Below are 26,777 nucleotides of genomic sequence, written 5' to 3' on the forward strand. Positions count from 1 at the left end.
GATGGCAAGCAGACTTACAACTGAGTGTGTGTGTGTGCCTCTCTCTGTGTGTGTGTGTGTGTGTGTGTGTGTGTGTGTGTGTGTGTGTGTGTGTGTGTGTGTTGCATACCAAAAGTACGTGAAGGGACTGTCAGGCTTCTTCTCGCCCTCGCCCTCCACCTCCACCCTACTGTCCCTTCCCATCACCGTTTCAGCGAGGCTGGTTGACTGCAGGTTCTTGGCAATTGCCTGTCTCTTCCAAGCAAGGCTAGGATTATGGGCATGGCCAGTGTTTCTTAAATCAAGATGCTGAGAATTCTAATTCAGGCCCTCCCGTTTGCACAGTGTGATAGTTAATTTCAGTTGTGTCCACTCGATGAGATAGAGAACGACTGACGTAAGAGACAGGGCTCTGGGAATGCCTCGGGGCCGCAGGGGAGGAGTTCCAGGGGAGGCAGGAGATTACTGTCTTCATTGAGTTCACTGGAAGTGGGAAACCTGCCCAACTGTGGGCGACACCATTCCCTGGGCTAGGAACTTGGACTGTATATAAAGTCTTGGGTTTTTAATATTTAATTAATTTTCTAATACCATCTCAGCAACACTAAATAAACGAGTTACTCATGACTCACAGTGTAAAGTGTAGAAACTCCCTTCCTGTGAGGCCTTTTAGAAACTGCTTCTGTTTCTAAAATATTTCATTCCAACTAAATTCTGAAGAAAATGCCCAGAATCTCCTTCCCAAAGGCAGTCTTCTCTAGAAACACAATGTGTTTACTCTTCTGGGCTGCAAGTGGCTACTCTTCCCTCTTCCCCTTGCTGCAACAACTTTCCTGCCTCAGTTTACACAGTCTGGAACCTTCCTCACTGCCATGCGCACAGGCTGTGTCCTAGGTGATTCTAGACCTATCAGGTTCACAATCAGTATCAACCACAACAGGAGAAGTTAAAATGTTCTAGAATAAGCCGCAGAGGACTAGAGGTTCAAAATAAACAAGCAAAAAGACTTCAGAGCAGGGTGTGGAGGCACAGGCACAGGGCATGGTGCCTCATGACTTGGTAGACTGAGGAAGAAGGAGCAGAAGTCGAAGCCCTCTGTGACATGCAAGTTCGATGCCAACTTGGGCCACACACACATTGGTCTCAATGAACAAACCATGAGCAGACAGCATCTCCAGAAGGCTCACACAGGAAGGTTTGTACCAACCCTTTCAAAACATCCTTCTTAACTATTTTTTAAAATATTTCTTTTAGGTATGTGAGTACACTGTAGCTGTCTTCAGACACACCAGAAGAGGGCATCGGATCTCATTACCGATGATTGTGAGCCGCCATGTGATTGCTGGGAATTGAACTCAGGACCTCTGGAAGAGCAGCCAGGGCTCTTAACCACTGAACCATCATCTCTCCAGCCCACATAAAGCCTTTCTTACTCTGAAGTGAAATACAAGTGTCTGAGGCACGGGACACAGATTTTAGGTTTTCCCAGATAACATGTCTGATGGAACAAAAAAGTCATAAAATGACACACTTTTCAAATCAATTGGCAGGTAAAACATGGATGGAGGTGGGTTACAGGGACGTGTGGCCAATTCTGTGGTAAGCCTTAGATGTTGTCACACAGCATCCTTAGCCCTTACATTGGTGGAAACTAAGGGCCCACATTCCAAAGGATTTACCTTTGGAATTTACCTTTGTTAGGTCACACACAGAGAAGGACAAGAGTGGCCATTACATAGGCTAAAGATATCCCAACACAGTTGGGGGTCTAGACTTGCAACATTTCAACCTCCTCTCATCACTGAAGTTCTCATCTGTCCCCCAGCCTTTCTCTAGGAATTCTTTCTTGTTCCCATCTCTCAGGTGCAGACCCTAGGTCTTGAGAGGGAGAAAGGGAGGGAGGGAGGGAGGGAGGGAGGGAGGGAGGGAGGGAGGGAGGGAGGGATCTGACTGTAGAAAGGGAGGGGCAGAAAGGAAGAGATCATAAGGCAAGAGAAGAAAAGGAAGAGGGTGGGGGAGGGGAGCAGAAATGGAAACGATGTGGCATTAAAACTAGAAGTGGGGATTGTCTGCCGGAGTGAGGGGGAGGCCAACAGGAAGAGGAGGTGAGGGGTGGGCATTGGGAAACAGATGACTAAGAACAAAGTATGGTGGCCTGTGTATATAAATACCCTAATAAACCCAATATTTTGCACTCTAACCTTTAAAAGTCTGAAAAAATAATATGTAAACAGACATAATAAATACGAATATAAAGAAGTAATAATTCTAAAGGAATTAGGCCTGTAGAAGTCCAGACAGTTTTGTGGGAGGGCACATACCTACATTTATCCTAGAGGAATCTCCCTATGCAGGGAGTCTGTCTCGGTATTTCCCATTCCTGTCCACCCATGCATGGTTCTTACAGAGACTCCATACCAGAACATACGGGAGGGAGGAGCAGGAAGTCCCTGATTCGAAGGATGCTCTGAGCCCAGCCTCCTTCTCCATCCCTTCCTCCACCCGCTCCCTCAACTTCAGGACCTATGACTGGAGACAGAGACCGTGCTCCAGACTTTGCAATCAGAGATGTTTTCACCCAAAGGTAATGGACATGCAGGACTTAGAAAGTCAAAGCTGGTCTCGGCTGGGGAGGTAATCACACAGTCAAACTGGTTCAGCCAGACAGCCTGCCAATTCTGGGTTTCTGCTCCGGGCTTCTAAAGGTGACCAAGCAAGTCCTCGGATAAGAATGCAAGTGAGCAAAATAACAAATTCTTCTGATACGACCTTTTCTTTCTCTGAAACACGATCTCACTGCCTAGCTCTTGCTAGCGTGAAACTCACTCTGTAGACCAGGCTAGCCTCTAACTCACGGAGATCCGCCTGCTTCTTCCTCCCAAGCGATGGGCTTTTGTTAGGATATAATACCTTAGTCCTCAAAGTCTCCAGGAAGACAGACAGCAGAGGCCTGGACCTAGCTGTCCCTGGAGAAGCTGCAGGACAGGTGCAGCTATAATGGCCTGTGCAAGAAGGAAGCTTCCTGGAGCACACATGCGGCCAGAAGCATCAGAAGGGCCCACTGTGGTCCGGGCCAGCTCCTGTTACAAGTCAGATGTTGGAGGGATTTGAGAGAGTCACTTCATTCCTTCTGACTCTCGTTGGTTCTATCACACAAGCGGCTTCCAAACCTACCTTTAAGGTTCAGGCACAAAAGCTTCAGGAAGTCAAGCGTCTGTTTTCAAGATGGGTATAAAGGACCGTACTAGCTTGCAGAGAAATGGCTGCACTTTCATAGACACAGAAGAAGGCTCCTACCCAACAGGTACGGACAACTCCCCCTGCATGCTGCTCAAAACAGCTATGAATGTGGTCCAACACAGAGCTATACACTTATTTAAAACATGAGAGTGTGTGTGTGTGTGTACACACGCACGCATACACACATACACACATGTGTTTCTGTGTGTGAAACTCCAGTTAGAATTTTTCTTGTGTCACAGCACACATGAGAAGGTCAGAGGTCAACCTGAGGAGTCAGATCTCCTTCCACCATGCAGTCTCAGGGATGCTTGTCAGACTTGATGGTGAAGTACCTTACCCACTAAGCCATCTTACCAGTCCTGACATCATTTCCATTGTGAACTTGGTAGATGACACTCCACTTTCAGCTTTCCTTTTCCGTCACTGTCTAGCCAGGGGTCAGATCTCCAAAACGAGCCCTACAATCAGCCTTCCAGAGTTGGCCTGGAGTGCTCACCCTTCGCTCGCCTCGTTAGAAGAATCCCATGCACACGCTGAAGCCAGCTGAGAATCCCTGCTAAGCTTTCGGGTGAGCTTCCCTCTGCATGATCCCAACGCACAGGGCCGCCCAGAGCATGGCTCCTGGATCTCAGCACTAACACTGAAGCTGTCACAGCCGGCTGAAACCTACTCAGTGACAGACTGGTGTGGTAGCAACACAGCAATCAGTGCTTTACCAAGCTCCCCCGAAGGGCTCCTGCTAATGCCCATAACTGACCCCCACCATAGAGCCAGGTTCACTGAAAAGTGACCCCTGCTCCCCTCCCTTCAGCCTCACAGCTTTCTTAACTGTCCTGTGGAAGAGAAGCCCTTCCTTAGGTTCTAGTTAAAACTGCATGAGATGGAAGTCTAGCATGAGGCCCAGAGGCCCCAGGCCCAGGTGAGGATGACATCACCCTGTGCATAGACTTCACTCCACTGTCTCACTATAGCTCCCTCTTTCTCTAAGACTTCCCGGGCTGGTGACATGGCTCAGTGGATAGAGGCTTGCCACCAACCCTAAGGACAAAAGTTAGGTCCCAAGCCTCCTGCAATCTGTCCTCTGACCCACACACATGCCTCAGCACACACATGCGCAGGAAGCAGACACACACACACACATACACACACATACAGACACACACACACAGACACACACATACACACACACACAGACACACACATACACACATACAGACACACACACACATACACACACATACACACACACGCATACAGATACACACACACAAACACACACAGAGACACACACACACATACACACACACACATACACACACACGCATATAGACACACATACACACACATACAGATACACACACAGACACACACACAGACACACACACACAAACAGACACACACACACACATACACATACAGACACACACACACTATATATATATATATATATATATATATATATATATATATATATATTATTCTATAAACAAAGAATACCTCTTTGCATCCTGAAGACTCCCGAATAGACTTTTGAGATGGAGTCTTCTTCAGGTCTGGCTTTTGAATGACCCTATTTCCATTCACCGCCTTCGGTCTCAAGAACGTTGAATAGATAGATGGACAATTCTGGTTACAATTCAGCAGTTATACAGAACACTTAGTGCCTACCTAGTCCCTTTCCAGAGAAAGCCCCCAACACATCAAGATACCCTGCAAACACGCACTTGTGGGATTTGACCAATGAGTGTGCTCCAGAACTAGAAAGGGCCGTGTGAAATTAGCAACTATACCAGCTACTACCAGCCCTCCACCTACAGTGCTCCCCAGACAAAAAAAAAAAAAACATGAATTCTGAAGAATGAGACCAGAATTTCTGTGGAGCAGTTCACATGACAGAAATGAGAACAAGGCGCCCACTCATGGCCACCATTCCAAAATGCTGGCTGGGTGCTGGGAGTAACACCAGTTTGTGTGTCCACCAGCTCCACGGGGACGGCGGGGCTGAACCACTCCCAAGGATTACCCAACAAAGGCAAGTCCTTCAGGGCAATTAACCTCTTGCCACATCAGATCTTAGGCTTGCAAAACCCAAAGGCACTGGCTGGTGAGATGGCTAAGCAGATAAAGGTGCTTGCTGCTAACACTGACGCCCTGAGTTCAATCCCCGGGACCCACACATTGGAAAGAAAGAACCAACTCCCACAAGTTGTCTCCTGACACACACACACACACACACACACACACACACACACACACACACACACACACACACAATGAAGAAATACATTTTTAAGAAAAGAACAGTGCACTATATTAGTACCTACACAACACGACCCACTGAAGATAAAACAGAAGCACAAGACACATCACTATCAGGCAACAGGTACCAGGCTCCCCCTCCGCCAGGCCTTCTGCTGGGTGTCACAATGCTGTGCTTAGAGTCCCCAATCCCAACACACGTCTCAGAATGCACCCACTTCCGGTCGCAGGATGCCGCCCGGCTGTCGAGTGTGGGCCAGGCACACTCACGGTCCGGGCTTGATCCCCAGAACTGAAGCAGACAGAGCGCAGGACACACCCCGGGCTTTCAGCCGTCACCACCTCTTCAAGGCTTCGTTTTCCTCACAAGAGCTTGTACACACACAAAGATTAGTAAATGAAGCCAACCTGTCCGCCACCTGTCAATCTGTCTTTCTTGATAGTCTACATAAACTCTAAGATGCAAAAAGGAGAGAGATTTTTTTTTTGCCTCTTACAACAGGCAGCTGGGAGAAGCAAAGTTGGATCCCTGCCTAAATCCCTGGGAGAGCCCACGCTCTGTTGCCAGCACCTTGACTGGAACATCAATATTGGACATCTGGCCTCGGACCTAGGAAAGAACGTTGGTATTGTTTTTGACCACCAAATTGTGGCTTAGGAAACTAATACCCTCATTAATCACTCCCTCTATTTTTCTCAAAAGCAATCTACACGAGCCAGTATTGTCGCCAGCGTGTGAACAAAGAGAGCCGACTCCTGGGTAGAGCAGCACACTCCAAGGCATAGGCATGGGACAGAGCCAGGTATGGACCACATCCATGTCACCTTCTAAAAATGCCTTACTGGCTCCAACGAACCGACACATGGCTCGTTAGCCTTCAGGAAGAATCTAGAAATGCTGCCCCAGTAACATTCAGCAAGCAGAGGGAGCTCTCGGCCTGTCCATCGACAGTGACACTGTCACCATGGCGGCCCTCTACCCTCCATCCTCTTCAGCATTGAAGCTGTTACGGCTTTAATGTAAGACATCTCAGGTCCACGCGATGGGACAGTCTCCACCTTGTGGCACTGCTTTGGGAGGTTGTGAACCGTGACATGATGGGGTCTGGCCGGAGGATGTGGGTCACTAAATAAACAGGCTTTGAGGTTTAACTAGTGGCTCCAAGTCAACTCCTCTGCCCTTGATTTGCTGAGGTGTGAGCAAGCTCTTCCTGCCACAGAGCTGCCTGCCACCGCGACGCCTCCACCATGTCTCCTAAAACAAGATAAGCCTCTTCTAAACTGCTTCAAAGCCCTTGACAACTGCACCAGGCAAAAGAGCTATGTAAGGAAAAGCCGTAGCTGGCCTTCCCTAAGGCATCTCTCATTTCACTGTAACCCCAGAACTGCTGCTAGCATCCCGAAGTGTGCATTATGTGCCTACCCCGGTGGTGCTCCTGACAAGCTGCTACTAGAAACCAGACATGGAGGATTATGGGTAATGGAGGTTCTCAATGAACACATCACTCACCATTCAAGTCTGAAATACACCTCCACCTCCACACTTCACTATAATACCAACCCAATTAATAACGATCGGTGGGAATTATGAAACATCTGTTGAACATACTGGTGTGGAGACCAGGATTCTACTCAGGAAAGGATGCAGTGACAGCTACCAGAAGGGCACAGTACCCTGTGAAATAATCACCGAAGACTTGAAATGATACTCAACTTGTGATGCCTGATCACGAGGGACATGCAAATCAAGCCACAATGTGATATCATTCCAGTCACTCAGACGGCCATCATCAGAGCACAGGGGGCGGGGGTGGGGGGGATGCGTGACAAGGCTGTGGAGAAATCGGAGCCCTTGTTGGGCAACCTTGGAAACAGCATGTGGTGTATCAGGAAATTCAGTATAGAAGCCACTGCAATCCGTCAATCCCTCATCTGGGTTAAGACCTGAAGGACGTGAATGGATACTTGTGCGCCTGATTGATAGAAGCATTGTTCACAGAAGTCAACAGATAGAAGGATGGCTGGGAGATGCCTCCCTCACACGCTGGGCCACGACTGCTCTTGCAGAGGACATGGTTTTGGTTCCCAGCACCCACACTGGCCAGCTAACAAACCCCTGTAAGTCTAGCTCCAGGAAATCCAGTGTTCTCTGCCGGCTTCTGAAGGCACCTACATTTGTGTGCACATACTCTCACATATATAATAAAAACTAATAATAATCATTTTTTAAGATTTATTTATTTATTATATATAAGTACACTATAGCTGTCTTCAAACACACCAAAGAGGGCATCAGATCTCATTACAGATGATTGTGAGCCACCATGTGGTTGCTGGGAATTGAACTCAGGACCTCTGGAAGAGCAGTCAGTGCTCTTAACCACTAAGCCATCTCTCCAGCCCCCCCCCCTTTTTTTTAAAAGAATGGAAGCAACCCTGTGATCATTTAAAGATAACCAGAAAAGGAAAGGAGCCACACAGTAGCAGGCTGCTCCACCTCAGGATGGAAGGAAATTCTGACACAGCATGGATGAAACCTGAAGACACTGTTGCCAAGTAAAATGGGCCAGGAGCAAAGGCCGAATGTTGTATAACTCTGGTGGTGTGAGACCGGTACATGCAAACCTGACACAGAGAAAGATGGTTTCCGGGGGCTGAGTACAGGGGAGAGGAATGAAGAGTTAAGGTTGACTGGAGGTCAAGCTTCCATTTGGAAAGAGAAAGTTCTAGAGTTGGAGGGTAGAGATGGCTACTTTGCAGATGTACTTAGTGGCCAGGAGCGAGCCATGAGAAGTGGTTACAGTGAAACACTGTAGCTCAACATGGTTAACCACAGTAAAAGTTCTGAACTAGAGCAACAGGTAATTAAACAACGCTGTGGCTAGCGGTGGCTCAGAGCTAGAGAGAGCACTTAGCTTAGACAGACTCCGGGTTCAATTCTCACCAACACACACACACACACACACACACACACACACACACACACACACACACACATGAGGAGAGGGGCGTGCACAAAGAATGTGGGGTTATGGGTGAGGCTTTATTTTTTGCTTCCTTTTGGAATCCTGAATTTCCATTCCTAAGAGCTGGGGATATAGTTCCGGCCTACCTAGATGTACAAGGCCCTGGATCTGATCACGAGTACCATAAAACAGAGAAACAAAAGCACGTGGCTTACTTAAATTCCCATTCATGAAATTTCTCTTCTAAGCACATGTGTTATTAGGTACCCAAAAGGGAGCAGACATCTGTCCCGAGGCCAGCCAGCTCACTCAGTGTCCATGGCTTCGGGCTCACTGGGTTCTGCGGTAATGGCTTTTCCCACTTCTGTAATATGAATTATCCTGAAGTGAAAATCCAATACCCATCCCATGTTTATGAAAGCCATTCCTTTCAGACAGCTGAAGCAACAGAGGCTGCCAAAAGGCACTTACTTCACAGCCACCCCACTGGAGATTTATATCGCTTCTGAGCATAAAGAAGCATTATGTAACTCAAGCGGTGGCCACAGGCCTTGAACCCAGAAGCTGAATTCAGGACTGGTTTTATTCTCCAATTCCCAGCACTGGACCAATTACAATCTCTCTGGGTTTATGCCACCTTCTCTGAATGGCAAAACACCTGCCTCATAAGCTAACCATAAATCCTGAAACAGGCCTGGGCCTTAAATGTGTCAGGGGTTTAGGCACAGCGAGCATGACAGACACAGCCTGCCCAGAGCAGGTGCACGCCAAACGACACCGCATGCTGACGGCATCCACAGGACACCGTTATACCAGCAGCTTCCTGCGCACATAAACTAAACCTTTCTTTAAATGAAATAGATGCTGTTTTCTTCTCTGCCTCTGTGGTATACTGAGCCACACCTAGCCCTGGGTTTTGTTTTTTTTTTCTTGTGTCTTAATAGATGGGACCTCACATAGTCCAGGCTGGTGCAGAACTCATGTTGTCAAGGACATCGTTAAATTCCAGATCCTGATGCCTGCATCTCCCGGCATGACCGGTCTGTGCCAGCACACCCGGGTTAGCCAGTGCTGAAAACTGAATTTTTAAGTGCCCACAAGCACTCTACCAACTGAGACACAACCCCAGTCCAAAGCCTATTCAACTGCCTCAACTCGGCCACCTTCTGTAAAATGAAACCTTCATGCTAAAACTCTTCTTTAAATTGTGTAGGTGTGTCTGTCTGCCTGTCTGTCTGTCTGTCTATGGTATATACATACTAGTTCAGGTCCCTGCAGAGGACTGAGGATCATCTAGAGCAGGAGTTACAGTTGTCACCTGCCTGATGTGGGTCCTGGGAATCGAACCCAGGTCCTCTGCAACAGCAAGTGCTCTTAACAGCAGAGCCACCTCTCCAGCCTGCTTTGTCCTAAGGTTGTTAGTGAAGTTGGCTTTCCACTTTATGATCAGGTGGCTGGAACTCATTGAAGGGCTGACAAAGTACCAACCAGTAAGTGTCATTTAAATTCAATAAGGCTTCTCAAGTTTTTCCTAACGATCATATTTTTCCTAATAATCACATCCTAGAGATTATGAAAACCTAAGCTATTAAACCCTGAGTCAATAACTCAACTTCTCTGAGCCCTGGTCTTTATAACGTAAGTGAGAGAGTAAAACAGACATGTGCGCTGGGCCGCTCTAAGGCATCAAGGCCAGTAGTGGTTCTAACTGTGAAGAAATTACCACCGTGCCCCACCATGAAATCATTACCACTTGTCTGCTGTGCGAGAGCCCTTGCCTAGATGGAGCCTGGGCATCAGACTCGTCACTGGCGTGAGTAGTTCACGAGTTCTCTAAAGGGATGCGTCCTCAACAAATCTGCAACAGTACTTGAAAGTCCCTCCCCCGCCAAAAAAAAATCTTGAAAGATAGTTCTGGGCAGATGAAATCACTGGGAACCAATCACATACAACACTGAACACAGCAATTTAAATAACAAATCAGAGTGTCTCTTTCCCGTCCTGGTAACACATCCTGGAATCTCATGGTGACCAGTTTTAGTCACAAACCACAAATTCTACCATTTGTCTTTGGTCTGGGTTTGGCTTGGCTTGGTTTTGGTTTTGGTTTGTTTGGTTTGTTTTGGCTTTTAGACAGACAGTTCCACATTGCCAACGCTGGCCTTGAACTCCATATATAGTGGAAGACTCTTACTCTCTGATTTCTCCACTCACACCTCTGAGTGCTGGGATCGTGGGCCTTTGCCACCCAACATCGAAACTGTTTTAAGTTTAGAAGAGTCAGTCATACTTCAGCTCCCAGCGGCAAAACAAGTTTCAGCACAATCTGAAGGGACAGCCGTCACAAAAAGCCTTAGATACCATTGCCATTGTCCCCAACACTGCTGTGTCGTGCTGTACTGTGTTGGGCTTGGCTTTGTTGGGAAATAGGGTTGACTGATTGGTTGTGAGTCTAGGTAGGGTTTTTTTGGTTGGGGGGGGTTGTTTTTTGGTTTTTCAAGTTTTTCCCATTACATTTGTTTGTGTGTTTGCCTGCATGTGTACCCGTGTGGGGATGCACAACGGCGCGAGCCAGAGAACGGCTTGCAGGAGTAGCTTCTCTTTCTACTATGTGGGTCTCGGAACCAAACAGCCATCAGCTTGACAGCAAGCACTTTTACTTGCTTTTACATGCTGAGCCATTGCCCTAGACAAAATTTCATTCAGTTTTTGAAATAGAATCATCGCCCTCTGTGTCCCGTACAGGCCTTGAATTCATGACCACCTCCTGCTTCAGCCTCCCAAGGGCTGGAACCACTTACAGGAGGCCCCATTCCCAGCTCCAACTCCATGTTTTAACTCCTTTGCAAACCAAGATTTCCACCTGCAAAGACAGATCAATCCAACCTAATATATAAATTGTATTTATCTTTCTTTTTAGAAATAGCATTGTGATGGTTAGTACATGCTTGGCCCAGGGAGTGGCACTATTAGGAGGTGTGGCCTTTTCGGAATAGGTGTCACTCTGGGCATGGGCTTAAGACCCTCATCCTAGCTGTCTAGAAGTCAGTATTCTGCTAGCGACCTTCAAATGAAGATGTAGGACTCTCAGCTCTGCCTGCACCATGCCTGCCTGGATGCTGCCATGTTCCTACCTTGATGGTAATGAACTGAACCTCTAACCTGTAAGCCAGTCCCAAATGAATGTTGTCCTTATGACAGTTGCCTTGGTCATGGTGTCTGTTCACAGCAGTGAAACCCTAAGTAAGACAAGCACCAAAACAATAAGACACAGAACAGCCTGAACTTGGGGTTGGGGATTTGGCTCAGTGGCAGAGCGCTTGCCTAGGAAGCGCAAGGCCCTGGGTTCGGTCCCCAGCTCCAAAAAAAAGAACCAAAAAAAAAAAAAAAAATTGTCCTCTGGCCTTCACATGTGCCTGTGTGTGCATGCATACACAGATAAACAGATAAAAAAAAATTTAAGTTATTTGGGCTGGGGATTTGGCTCAGTGGTAGAGCGCTTGCCTAGGAAGCGCAAGGCCCTGGGTTCGATCCCCAGCTCCGAAAAAAAAAAAAGATCCAAAAAAAAAAAAAAGAACAGCCTGAACCATGGCTGGGTGCAGTTCTCAGTAAAAATAGCCTAATGAAGTGAACGGCTAACTAGTTCAGTGCTGTCACAGGAAAAACCCCACATGTGCACTCACAGAGAAGACTGAGAACGGACATCCTTATGTAAACCGCAGCCATTGTCAGCTACAAGTAAGGCATCTGAGACACTGGGGAGCACTTGTCACCTCAGAGGACAGGACACGGCCATTCTGAGCACACTGCTCGGTGCTCTCAAGCTCCTAGGATCCACCATTGGACGATCGTATGCCGCTGTCTTTCTGTGCCATCAGCTTGTGGAGATTAACCACACAGTCTCAGTCTACCCTACAGCCATCATAATTCCCAAAACCAACATTAAATAAATAAATAAATTAATTAATTAAGTGCTAAATTCAGGATCCAGTGCCCACTAGCAAAGCCCAGAAGCAGGACCCAACAGTCTGTTTTCTTACTGCACGGTAACAAGTCTTTGCAGCAGGGAGGACTTTAATTCTGAGACTTTGGGAAGAGGAAACGAACAATCAGGACCAACCAGAATCCACCAATGTACAAAGCAGAAAGGCTAGCGCTCTTCGACAACTGGGTGCCCATGTGCCAGTAGCCACTTTATCATGGATGCTTCTTTAGCTGGCCCATCAGAAGAAACATCCAGAATCACCCATGAGCCACTTATCCTTTCCCATGCTCATGAGGAAGACCAAGCATCCCTACTCTGAAAATCTGACATTGGAAGTATTCCCCAGGTCTGGAGATGGCTTAGTAGTTAAGAGAACTTAATGTTCTTTCAGAGGACTCTGGTTCAGTTCCCAGAACCCACAGCTCACAATTTCCATTAACTCCAGGTCCAGGGAATCTGATGCCCTCTACTGGCCTCCCTGGGTAACTGCAGTCACAGGTACATACCCCCACAAATACACACCTGCACACACTTAATCAAAAATAAAAATAAATCTTTTAAGTACCTTACAAAGAGGAGGCAGGTGAAAATAATGTAATTATATTTTAGTTAAAATTTTAAACTTTAACTATATACATTTGGATAGATATAAATCCCTAAACTTATGTGAACACAGATTTCAGAGATCTCCCTTTTGGGGATTAGAGAAGCTGAACTGAAAACATCTATGCAGATATTCCAAACCCAATGTACTGGATGGTATTATGTCAACTTGATACAAGCTAGAGTTGTCTGAAAGGAGAAAACCTCAATGATCAAACGCCTCCATGAGATCCGGCTGCGGGGCATTTTCTTAATTAGTGATTGATGGGTGAGGGCCCAGCCCACGGTGGGTGGGGCTATCCCTGGGCTGGTGGTCCTGGCTTCTGTAACAAAGCATGCCTAGCAAGCCAGGAAAAGCAAGCCAGTAAGCAGCACACTTCCATGGCTTATGCATCAGCTCCTGCCTCCAGGTTCTTGCCCTGTTTTGAGTTCTTGTCCTGACTCTTTTTGGCGATGAACAGCAATGTGGAAGTGTAAGCTGAATAAACCCTTTCCTCCCCAAGTTCCTTTGGTCACGGGTTTTCATCACAAAATTCCAAAATCCAGCTTCTGTGGAGAAGCAATTTAAACTGAAGCTAATCAACTCCTGAAATAACAGACTTATTGCTGAGGTACTGTGGTGGGAATGAAGATTAATAAGACACGTGCTGCTGGGCTGGAGAGGTGGCTCAGAGGTTAAGAGCCCTGACTGCTCTCTCAGAGGTCCTGAGTTCAAATCCCAGCAACCGCATGGTGGCTCACAACCATCTGTAATGGGATCCGATGCCCTCTTCTGGTGTGTCTGAAGGCAGCTGCAGTGTACTTATAGATAATAAATAAATAATAAATCTTTTTTTTTTAAATCACATGCTGCTGCCAGCACCCTGGAGAACTACTAAGATCCGAGAGGACTCCAGGTTTAAGCATTTACCCCTTAGGCAAGGTGCTCCCAGAGGGAAAGGATGGAGCTAAAATCATCCAGTCGGAAGCTACCTGAACCCTCCCTACCTCGTCCTGTCACCCATCAGAGGCCAAAGACAGAAAGACAGCGCAGAAGTTGCCAAGTCGGACCCAACGTTGGACCCTCCCATCCTCGGTCTCCACCCTCCCCACCCACTGAATTCTACTCGAGGTCAAATCATTGCTCTTTAGAGACCATTTCCCTCCCAAAGAAAGTCCTCCTGAATAACACAATCAGAGAAGGCTCTGTGGAGCCCAACAGGCAGACGGGCTGTGTCCATATAAACGTCACAGGAAGATGAGAAAAGATGTTCAGAGTAGAGATCCAAGCCCCAACCACACAAGGAGGTGAAGGATCAACAGTTCAGAAAGGGAAATACATACGGGGGGCCCCGAAGATGGAAGCAGGGTCAATCAAGCACAGCGCTCGGGACAGGGAGCACAGGCACTCGCCCAGCGCTCACCTCTGCTGAAAATACCCAGGGTGAACCTTCAGCTTTATTCAGCACGCCCTTAGGAAACAGGAAGAGCGGAGATCACAGACTTGGAATCCATCGGTAACCTTTCAAACAGATTCTCAGGTCCAGGGATGGCGGGAAGCAGAGAAACACCGCACGGGGTGAGATGGGGGGAATAGTCACAGGGCTAAGGTCAACAGCCAGCGTGACCGTGGGTGGGAAGGAGTGGGGGCTCACCCAGGCCCACAGAGGACACAGAGGCGGCGAGCACACACTCCCCCGTCTATCTCAGATGCCCAACTTCTTCTTCAGAATTTCCTTTCGGGGAATTGAAGACCTTGTGGGTCAGGGCTGCATGCCCAGTTCAGGCCCAGGAGGAAAAATAAAGGACATAAACCAGGTCATGCTTCTCCTCCCTAAAATAGATCCTCCTCAAATGCTAAGCCAAAGTCACCGCAACATGGCCGCTTTGACAGGAGTCTGGAAACCTAAGAGCCCAAAACCTGGTGTCACCTTCCCTCCAACTCCTGGGGACACTGCCAATTCCCAACCCTTCCTCTCAGGACCATCTAGGTATTGCTGTGCAAAATGCTGCTCATGCAGAGGGGACTCCATCCTGCTCTGGCCGGTCTGGGGATGTTTCCTGTGGCTAGCCATCATTTACCTGTTGGCCTCTTTGCTTATTGGTCCTTGATTATTGTAGCCATTATAAACCCACGCTGAGTTTGATTACAACTCAGGCTACACAACAAGACCCTGGGTCAAAAAAAAAAAAAAAAAAGGCAGAAAAATCAAAACCTATGTAGGAAGAACTACTGGCAACATTGTCTCGAGGGGCAATCACATCTGTTCCCGTCTCCCAGGGACTTGGGTGTAAAAGGCTTTCCTATGAAGTACATGCAGACGTTTTACAAAGAAACTGATGCTGAGAAACTAAGCATCTCGGGTAGCATGGACAACAGCTCTAACCCCAAAATGCCCCTCTCTTCACTTGAGGCAGTCTTGTCTCCCATCAGGAGAGTGTGGTTTCTCAGACTAACACCAGGTACTCAGGCCTGCTGCGTGGCCATGAAGTTTCTAACACAACAGTCACACACCGTGTGACCCAACAACCAACCACGGGAGCCTCCTGGTGACAGACACCTGGACAACAGGCCCCTTCAAGTTCATGTGCAGCAGTCAGAGCTGTCTCGGCCAGCTGTTTGGCCACATTGCTGTCCCCAGAACAAACCTCCAGGCCCTGGGCCTCTGCCTGGAAATGCAGACTAGACAGAGGAGGCCACCTATTCTGTTCACCTGGGAGGCCTCGCCTCACACATCGAGGTTAAGGCCGGGCTGGCTCTGCTCCTGAGTAGTGAATCCAGGAGTTGAAATGATAAAGCAGGTCCCTACTGATTCCCAGAAGAAACAGCTCGACAGTTCTAGCCCCGCTCTGATTTGCACTCAAGGCAGCAACCCCGGCCAGGTCCTCTTCTGATGGTGGCCTCTACTTTTCCAGGCATGGAATCATCCCCCAGAGTCCCGCCCTCCTCCCGCTCTTTACGTTTTCCCAGCATCTTCTCTGTGTTCTGTGTGCCCAGAATATCACAACACCTCCATATGCACTGCCACCTACAGATTTCATTAGCGGACTGTTTACTGCCTCCTTCCCTGTTTGGAGGAGCTTAAGTAGACCCAGGCCTTCACCACTGTGAAGTGTGCAGTGTGAGCCTTGGATACAGCACAGACTCAGGCAGCCTGGTCACAGGTCTGAGTTCACTCTCTGTCCAACGCCTGCCCTTCATCATGGCCCATGACTGTGCCTGCACGTGAGACCACACAACACAGCCATGTTCTAGAATCTGCCACTTTGGAGCTACTGAGCAACAGGTGAGGTAGAAGGCCTAAAGCAAGGGCTGTATGTACCACAGGGCTCTAGAGGCCCTAGGCAAGAACAAAACCATCCTCTTCCAACTTCCAGTGGCTGGTGAACACTACCATTCCGTTTTGACTTCCAACTTCACATCTTTCCCTCTGTGTGTGTGTGGGGGGGGGGGGGGAGCTTATCATGTACATATATGTACGTTGTATGTCTGTATGTGTGAGAGAGGGAGAGAGAGAAAAGAAAGTGTGTGTGTACAAGTCACACACACATGGATTTTGAGCCCACAATTCCCCAGTAGCTTTCTCTTAATTCAATTGCAAGGACCCCATGTACAAATAATGACACGCTCAGACATTTGATAGTGTGAGGGACTTTGGGTTTTTATTTTGTTTTGTTTTTAGAAGGGCTGTTACTCAAGCTACTGCATGGGTTCTGGGAAAGGATGAAAATCACAAGCGTGAAAGGGAGCACGACATGGACACACACACACACACACACAGAGAGACCATATACACATACACACACACACCACAGATCACACAGACCACATACATATACACACACACCACAGACCACACACAAACACCACACACACCACAGATCACACAGACCATACACACACACATACATACATACATACATACTACATATATAAACATACACACACATATAGACTACACACACCACACACAGACACACCACACACATACACACACACACACACACACACACACACACACACACACACACACGTACACACACACGACACAGCAGTGTGGCCCATGCAGGGGAGGCCCTAACTTCTGAAAGCAGAGGTACAAACAAGACAAAACATTCGAATATGTACACACCAATGATTCACAGGAAATCTAGGGCTCATCCAAAGGCACAAGGAAGGGTTCACAGCGATGAGAGCAAATTTTCCTTGTGTGTACTTCACTACTTAAATGATACATGTATATTAGCATTTTGTCTGCATATGTGTCTGTACACCATGTGTGTTCTTGGTGCCCTCAGAGGCCAGAAGAGGTGCTGGATCCCTGGAAACTGGAGTTACAGACAGTTGTGAGCCACCATGTGGTTGCTGGGAACTAAACCTAGGGCCTTTGAAGAGCAGCCAGTGCTCTTAATTGCCGAGTCATCTCTCCAGCCTGTACTATTTAATGTCTCCAAACAAAGCAAAAGTAAGAGGACGGGCTTCAGAGGTAAGAATTCCAAGTAGGTGAATCTCACCAACAGAGTCATGAGTCAGAGAAGCAAAACACAAACAAGTGCAGGTATGTGCCACACGAAGTGTGGGAAGCAGAGACTTCATACATGCCTCATACATACACACCTCATACATACACGCCTCATACATACAGACCTCATACATACACACCTCATACATACATGCCTCATACATACAGACCTCATACATACACACCTCATACATACATGCCTCACACATACAGACTTTATACATACATGCCTCATACATACAGACCTCGTACATACAGACCTCATACATACACACCTCATACATACATGCCTCATACATACAGACCTCGTACATACAGACCTCATACATACACACCTCATACATACATGCCTCATACATACAGACCTCGTACATACAGACCTCATACATACATGCCTCACACATACAGACTTCATACATACATGCCTCATACATACACACCTCATACATACATGCCTCATACATACATGCCTCACACATACAGACCTCATACATACATGCCTCACACATACAGACCTCATACATACATGCCTCACACATATAGACCTCATACATACACACCTCATACATACACACCTCATACATACATGCCTCATACATACAGACCTCATACATACATGCCTCAGTCTCACACAATTCTATTGCCCTGCAACATCACAGCCATCTGCATCTGTGCCAAGTTCTCTACAGTGTTCACATAAGGTCACTCGTCTACTGACATGTGAGTGACACATGACCATATACACTGCACCATTCCCTTATCATCTGACTTGGGGCTTGCCCCTGAGACAATCCTGATGGGTGTTTCTGAGGCCATGGTGCGTCTCCAGATCTAAGTGCTGGTTCTACAGATGTGTTCCATCAATAAATATTCATCTGTTACACACTTAAAACTGTGTACTTTTATAGATGTGTGCTATACTTGATGTCAACATTTTTCTTAGAAAATATGAACTGGAGCGGTAGCAGTGCCTGCCTTTAACCCCAGCGTTGATCAGGAGGCAGAGGCAGGTGAATCTCTGAGTTCAAGGCCTGCCTGGTCACCAGAGTGAGTTCCAGGACAGCCAGGGCTACCCAGGGCAATCTTTTTGCAGGGATCAGGCAGGGAAGCAAACATATAATTCACTACATCAAGAAACAGAACCGTCCTAGCTATCCATCGGCAGATGAAAAGATATTAAAGGTGCACTACGTACACATGATAGACTCCTGTTCAGCAGGAAAGAAGTGTGAAATTGTCAAGTCCGCGGGAAAATGGATGGATCTGGAGTATTACAGGAACAGGGGTGACCCAGACTCAAAATACAGATGTCACATGCTCTCTCCAGCATGTGTTTATTGTTTATGTCATATATGTAAGTGGATATGAAACCAGAGTATCTAGAGAGATCAAGATGGGGCAGGGGGAGTGAGGACGGGAGAGGTGGCACAGGACGCAATCAGGAAGGAGGCTGTGGAGATGGGAGGAGAGTGTACACAAAGAGGGGAGATAGACAGGGAGAATCAAAACACAAATTGTGTTTGAAAAACGTCATAATGAAACCTAATACTTTCTATGCTAATTAACAATGAATGGGGAGCTGGGAAGATGGTTCTGTGATTAACAGTGCTTGCTGCTCTTACAGAGGATGTGCGCTCCATTCCCAGCATCCCCGTGGTGACTCAAACTTTAACCTCAGTCCCAGGGGATCTGACAACCTCTTCTGACCTCCACGGGCACCAGGCATATGCGATACATTCATACATACAGGCAGGCACTCATATACATAAAATAAAGTTAAAGTTGGTAAATAACTTAAAAAGCTAAGCAACATATGGGTCAATACTGACTTACAGCCTCCTGCCTGTCCGGTGGGGATGATACCGCCTGTTCCCGGTGCGTGTCCTGTTTGAGGACGTCAATCACTGTCACCAAGCAAGTCCAGTGCCACATGACTGCACGGAAAGGTCTACAGGATGCGATTTTCAAAGTTTCCCCAGAAGTGTGAGTATACCCACGCTTTCATGAGCCACCGGTGTCCCAGGTTTCAATTGGTGCCCTGTCAAAGGCTGAACTCGTAGCCGCAAGCAAGAGGGGGAGAGGTCCCTGAAAACATGGCTGTTCCTAGTTGAAACAAAAGGCCCCAAAATGGATTTTCCAGAAGCAATGCTCGGAGGAGGGGCGAGCTGTCACACCAAGACGGCCTGCCTTCAATGTCCCAGGGAAGCTGCTATTCCAGCCACCTACTAGGCTACCCATCACGGAAACACCAGATTTAAACAGGTGTCAGAGCACCAAGGGGCTCCGTACGTGGGAAATGCAGAGCCCGACAGCTGGTGCGAGAGTGAGGGTTACAGACCCATGTAGTCCCTAGACTTCCGGAGCCTGCTCTCCTTCACCTCTCACACACTTAAGCATCCATTTGCCTCTGAGCATACACACACACACCCCATATATAAAATCTCTCAGCAGGAAATATCTTCCACTCGTAAGTGGTCTCGCCTAAATAAAACGCCTTTGACAGAGCACTAGGAGCTATTACGTTGCATTAAGTGAAAGGAAGAAAAAGAACGAGTTCCTTATTCCATAATAAAGTCTGCTCAGCAGAGTGGCGTTACGTGGGCACAGGGCTGCCCAAAGGGATAAGAAGAATGAGGGACGACGACTTGGCCTTGAAGGCCCAGCCCAGCCCTGTGTGCACCACGTAGTGTCACCCTAGGATAAGCATCTTGATTAGCATATCTAGGTTCGGTGGCCTTCTGCACGTCTTTGGTTCTCTATTTACCTGCAAAAGGAATACTTCTTGAAGGTGTTTTAAAAAGATTTATTTGTGTTTATGTGTGAGCACAAGGATATTGCCAGAAGATGTCAGAAGAAAGCTTTGGACCCCACCAGGAGCAGGAGCTATGAGCTGCCTGCTATGAGTTCTGGGAACCAGATTCCAGCCCACTAGAAAGCAGGAAGTGCTTTTCCCTACTAGAACCAGTCCCAAGAGGATTTTTAACAAGAGAATGTGTGAAAAAGATGCAGCCACTCTCACACAGCCCCACCACTATGAGGTCTGCTTTGCCTTAGGGCCAGAGCAATGGAGTCAACCAGGGTTGAACCTTCTTAAGGACAGTGAAGGGAGGGCTGGAGAGATGGCTCAGCGGTTAAGAACACTGACTACTCTTCCAGAGGTCCTGAGTTCAATTCCCAGCAGCCACATGGTGGCTCACAACCATCTGTAATGGGATACGATACCCTCTTCTGGTATGTCTGAAGACAGCTACACAGTGTACTTATATATAATAAATAAATAAATCTTTAAAAAAATAAATAAATCTTTAAAAAATAAATATAAACAAATAAATCTTTAAGAACGGTGAAGCAAAACAAACCCTTCTTCCCTTGTTTTCTCCAGCATTTCTCACAACCGCAAAGCCAACGCGTTCAGGACTCACACACACGCACAGAAACTGGCAAGATGTTTGGAAGGCAGCATGTCAGTTTAAATCGAGGACCAGCCTGGGAGACAGGACAAGTTCCGTGGAGGAGCCATGTTTAGCATCCATGAAGCTGTGCATTCAATACCTAGCGTTAGAGGCAGGAAGAGCCATTTAACAGATAGCATATCTGGGGAGATTTAACCTGGGCTGACTGGAAGGGGTACAGATTCTGGGGAGATGGCTCAGCAGGTACAGTGTTTGCTACGTGAGCATGAAGTCCTAAGTTCGGATTCCCAGCACTCTAGTCAGAGTTGAACAGGATGTACTTCTGTAACCAATGTTTGGAGGATAGACAACCCCAGAGGTCCACTGGCCAACCAGTCAAACCCAAGTTCAATGAGAGACCCTGTCTCAAAAAAAACAAAGCAAAGAGAAAAAACAAAAAAAAAAAAACCAACATCAACCTCTGGCCTTCACACAAGCATGTATGAGTGAGTGTAACAGAACACACACGTGTGCACACACAGGCACATATGACACACACAAAAGAGGTTTAATCTCGGGTTTTTTTTTAGTGTAGGAGTGCCCTGTCTGCAATACACCTACATGCCGGAAGAGGGCATCAGACCCCTTTACAGATGGTCATGAGCCACCTTGTGGTTGCAGGGAATTGAACTCAGGACCTCTGGGAGAGCAGCCAGTGTCCTTAACCGCTCACCAGCCCACAAAAAAAATAAATAAAATAAAATAAAACAAAATAAAATATTGAGTTCTACTAAAATGACTGTCAGTGACCAACTGAGTGGAGCATGAATTATGGGGGGGGGGGGGGGGCGGGTAGCCTGCGGTAAAGGCTGATGACGTGGTACACGCACAAAACACAAAGCAGTCTCTGAAGTTGCAAATAAGTACAAAGTCGAAGAAAAATAAAAGTAAGAAAAAAGAGATTGGCAAAGAAGTCGCCGTGTTCCTCCAGTAGAACGCTCAGTCGCCATGTTCCTCCAGTAGAACGCCCACTCCATGGATGTTCTTCAATGCTCTTAATAATTCACGTAACTGTCAACACATCTTGAAAGAGCAAGCTAGTCTATAGGTACAACAAAGCCCCTTAGGCCCCACGTGCCTGTCCAGTAACCCTGCTGACCTTGTCAGTCTCAAGCTGCGATCCGCTCACTCTCCATACTCGGGACGCCTTCATCCCTTCTCCCCACAGCCCTCTACCCAGCCTATGCTTACGTGATCACGTGATCATGAAACGCTCGGTCATCCGTCCGTCTGCTGTTGGGTTATCCTACCACCAACCTGAGAACCCATTCTGTTTGAGATTGGGAACTCTGCTCCCCCTCCTCCCTGTCGCCAACACATATAGCCACCCTCAAGACACCCAATATTTTCTACCCACTGACTCACTGCCCAGGCTTTCTGTAGGTTGCTCTTGGGCTTAAGGTCCCAAGTATCCATGCTGTAGATAGTCCAGTCACAGCCGGGGTCCCCCAAAATGGAAGATGTGCTGCTCCAATACCCCTGCGGTTTTTTTTTTTCTTTTCCTTTTTCCCTCTGCTTGTTCGACGGGTTGCCTGACTTCCGTTCCCCCTCATATCTCTAGGCTGCCTGATTTGGGCTCCGGCATCTCATTTACACTGGCTGTAGGGCAGTTCATAAACCAGAAAGCAGCCCTAGAGAAAAGCTGAGTTCGCGGACCCATGCACTGAAGATCAATGGCTACAGAGAAAGGAGAGAGAGAAAGGGAGGTCACCAGCTCTGTAAGGTCAACACATGCCAGGCTCGGGGACACCGGGTTCAAGTCTGATCTGAAAAGGACCCTCGGTGGGGCTAATCCTGCCATTTAGACTTAATCACGGCACTCTGGCTGCCCCCATCCCAGCATCCTTTGTCTTCCCAGAGCCTCTCATTGTTGAGAGGATCCTTCGCAGTTAATCCCCACATGTAAGTGGATTGCAGAATAAGCTAATACAACTTTGTGAACTGAAAGTTTCTGATAGCTTCCATCCACGGTCGATGGACACAAGTATTCCACACTGTGACTTTTCTACTTGTCAAAGTCATATTTGTTTTGGTCTTTATTAAAAAAAAAAAAATACCTAGGGGGTGGGGAGATGGGGGCAGGGACCACATATCAATAGTTCAAACACTCTTTAAAAGTATTTCCAGTGAGTATCTTCCTTCTGACATAATAAAGAGTAGTGACTGAATGTAATCACACCGAGGATGGGAACACTGATAGAATGTTTGCAACCATCCTAGGGAAAAGAATGAAAGGCAAGCAGGCACACAGCGCACACTGGGAGACGGTTGAAGCTTGAGCCCAGGTGATCAAAGGCCATCGCCTGGCTAACACTGCCAGAGATCAGAGAGCTTTTACTGGCATCAAAGGAGCCAATTCAAAGATCTCGTCTGCATCTACTGCTCAGGAGACCAAGAAACAAACTTCAGCCAAGTCCTATTGAAATTGCCTTCATAATTCCAGAAAAGGGGCTTCTCCAAGCTGGAAAAAAATAAAAGTAAAAAACTTACCATGGCTAGAGTGATTTACAAACCCCCTCCTGCCACCCCCCAATTATTTAAGCTGTCAGACTGTTCAAAGGAAGAGTGCTCACAGTTTGCCTCAAGCCCTGGGTCCAATTCCCAGCACCACCAACAGCTAAAAACAATAAGGCTGCCTGGCTTGGGTGGTGCACACCTATAATCTTGGCACTTGGGAGATACAGGACAAGAGAATCGTGAGTTCAAAACCAGCCCAGATGCTTTGTTTCAGGCCAGCCTGAACTACACTGACGTCTGCATCTCAAGAGCTTGAAACAAGACTCTCCTGGCAAATGTACCCAGCCACAGAATCCAGGCTCCTGCAGGTCTACGCATCTCTCTGTGGTAGCTGTGGCTGTGCCCAGGGATCCTGGCAGAACTAGCTCCCTCTGCAGAAAAGGAGGTAAGGCTGTAGTTTTTTAGGAGCCCTATAAACTCACTTCTGCAGCAGTGGACGGGAGTCAGAGGTGCAACATCGCCAGCAGTTTTAACCCAAAGGCAGCTGGTGAGGAACCCTTCCATCTCCTCATACTCTAACGAGCTCCGTCAACCGTGCATGGCGTACAAAACAGGCCTAACCGGGATATCTGCAGTCCTTGGCGTGTGCATCCTGAGCTAATACCAAGCGGCAGCCTCTGTCAGAGAACCCCATCCAGCTTGGACCCCATCTGTCAAAGCTCTCCCCTGAAGGGAGCTAGAGCCGTAGTAGCACAGGCTGCCACAAACACTTTCAGGCTACCCGGGATTGTCCCATACAATTGGTGGGGATTCAGACAGCCAGGGCTGGAGGCAGATGCAACCCCCAAATTAAAGCAATTAACTGTCAATGGGGGGGGGGAGGAGGGGAAATAACCTGGGCAAAAAAAAATTTTTACATCTATTTTTAAATAATTTGTTAAGTTGCTTCGTTAAGTGAAAAACCATAGCTGCGCCATCTTAAATTTTAAATTACAATGAAACGTGAAAGTTCAATGGATATAATTGTAGCATTCAAATTATAATTTCTAATCACAGAACTCAAGATGAGATAATTACTCTAATGTTCATAAAAACTTTTCTAAAATGTCACAGTAGACCTTAGAATGGCACCCAGAACATTCCTCTGAAAACATTTCCAGTGCTTAGTGATCTGCTGGCAGAAGGATGGTGCTGGAGGGAAACGGGGCAGTATTTCTCCTCCACAAGACTTGAGCAGGGCAGACTCGAAGGCTAAGGGAAAACTTTCCATGACACAGCGGCCACCCTGAGTCATGAACTGAGAGGAGTCTCTCAGACTCAGGGAAGTCTGGACCACTGAAAAGTATGCCTAATTTGTAAAACGTCCCACTATTTTAAAAAAAGATGCTAGACTCACTCATTTGGAGACAATAATAATAACCTGATGATGGTGGTGATGATGATGGTGGTGGTGGTGATGATGATGGTGGTGATGATGATGGTAGTGGTGATGATGATGGTGGTGATGATGGTGGTGGTGGTGGTGATGATGATGATGATGGTGATAATGATGATGATGACAACGACGACCCAAAACAGTTCAACAAGGACCATACTCAAGTAGAGGCAATCTGTGAGTTCAAGGCTGACTTGAACTCACAGGCTACACAGTGAGACTCTGTCTTAAAAATAATTGTAATCAGAAGAACAACTGCATAACAAGCTCCTTCCCTACAATTTAAATGTATCAGTGTAACATTTGGTAATACTTATGGAGCTGGGGTAGGGCACAAGCCAGTGGTATAGAGCTTGAAACCATGCTGGGCCCAGGGTTCCAGCATATAGGTGCATGCTTGCACACAGACAGACAGACAGACAGACAGACAGACAGACAGACGACACGCATGCACACATTCATATTCTCTCTCTCTCTCTCTCTCTCTCTCTCTCTCTCTCTCTCTCTCTCTCTCCACCTCCAGCCAGCATAGTCCACACCATGACCTCACCACAATCGTAAATAAACCACATCGTTCTCTGCTGTGTGGACTTCTCTGTGCACTGCAGGCCGCTTGGAAGCATTTTTTGTCTTCTCCCTGGGAGCTGCCTGGTAGAGACCACCAAAAACTACTTCCATTGCTAAATACCCTCATGGAGGCAAGCCGGCCATGGTTGGAAATCCACCCTGATATCCAAAAAAGAAAATGTAACCAGGATGCTCTCCTCTCCCTTCTGTGGGCACTAGACACACATGGTACACACATAAGTCTAAAGCCAACAGCCGATCCTCGAGGACACGCCATTCTTTTCCTTCAACTTGTTTGATAAATAAAACAATCCGCTCACTAAAGGTTTGTTTAAATCTGTGTATGATTGTGTATAACGTGTGTGTGTGTGTGTGTGTGTGTGTGTGTGTGTGTACGCACACGTGCGCTGCGTTTGCGTGTGGGAACCACACATACAACACGTCACAGTGTATGTGTGGATGTCACTGGTCCTCACCTTCCACCTTGCTGAGGTACACAGGGCTTCCCCAGAGTCGTGGGGATCCAAATGTGTAGCTTGGCAAAGTGCTTTATCCACCAAGCCATCTGTCTCCCCGGCCCGACAGATACTTTAAGATAAAGTACTGTTCTTTTAGCTAATTTTATTATGAGCATTTGCCAGGGAGCATTTCTTTTCCCCACATGCATGCCTAGTACCCTCCGAGGCCACAAGAGGGCGTCAGATGCCCGCGAATTGTAGTCCATACGGTGGCGATCTGCCATGTGGGTGCTGGGAACAGAAACAGGGTCTGTCGAAGAGCGGCCAGTGCTTAATCACTAAGACACTTCTCCAGCCAGTAAGTCAGTATTTTAAGATAAAATGTTTCCCATGTGCCTTAACACAACCTTTAACTTAGTTATATAAGTAGAATTACAGGGAAAAAACAAAAACAAAACCCAGTAATCCACACCACTGTGGAGAAATAGTTTTGACAGAATTATGACCAAGAAAACATTTTTTATTGTCAGTCTTGAAAAAGGACAGTACGCAAAGAACATCCAGAAAATTAAATCGCCGTCACAGAATGAAGAAATGCACGCAAACACGTCAGACCTATGGCACATGCGCACAGACGGGATGGGTTGCCAAGAAGGTGCTCCCGCAGCTGGCATGCAGGGAGTCCTGCACTCAGAGCAAACAAATGAAGACTCAATGATAAAGAATTCTTACAGCCAATTAAATGACAAAGACCCAACTGAGGAATCAGCAAAGGACAGAATAGATGTTTTTGGAAAGAAAAAAAAAAACCAACACTCAATTAGCCACAGAGCACCAAAAAGACACTGCATTATCACCAGAGAAATGCAAA

General features: G+C 47.2%; 1 protein-coding gene and 2 long non-coding RNA genes across 13 annotated transcripts in view; 1 reads left to right on the top strand and 2 right to left on the bottom strand.

The window, feature by feature from the left end:
- The window catches only part of Tiam1 (TIAM Rac1 associated GEF 1), a 320,703-nt gene that overhangs the window by 286,413 nt on the left and 7,513 nt on the right, over nt 1-26,777 (bottom strand). The gene's annotated exons all lie outside the window — the stretch shown is intronic.
- On the top strand, nt 944-6,633 carry LOC102552925 (uncharacterized). 5 transcript variants are annotated; one of them, XR_015633259.1, is made up of 6 exons: nt 1,692-1,842; nt 2,500-2,716; nt 3,161-3,283; nt 3,654-3,790; nt 5,984-6,103; nt 6,185-6,633. It is a non-coding gene; the product is annotated as an uncharacterized LOC102552925 (long non-coding RNA). The 5 variants fall into 5 exon arrangements; XR_015633260.1 differs by lacking the exon at nt 3,161-3,283 and having other exon boundaries at nt 1,683-1,842; XR_015633263.1 differs by lacking the exon at nt 3,161-3,283 and having other exon boundaries at nt 1,690-1,842; nt 2,500-2,563.
- Nucleotides 22,504-25,103, bottom strand: LOC148002511 (uncharacterized). The gene is made up of 2 exons (XR_015633258.1): nt 24,867-25,103; nt 22,504-23,450 (listed from the first exon to the last, which is right to left on the bottom strand). It is a non-coding gene; the product is annotated as an uncharacterized LOC148002511 (long non-coding RNA).

The sequence above is a fragment of the Rattus norvegicus genome, chromosome 11 (assembly GCF_021556685.1).
Source record: "Rattus norvegicus strain SHRSP/BbbUtx chromosome 11, alternate assembly SHRSP_T2T, whole genome shotgun sequence".
Taxonomy (NCBI): domain Eukaryota; kingdom Metazoa; phylum Chordata; class Mammalia; order Rodentia; family Muridae; genus Rattus; species Rattus norvegicus.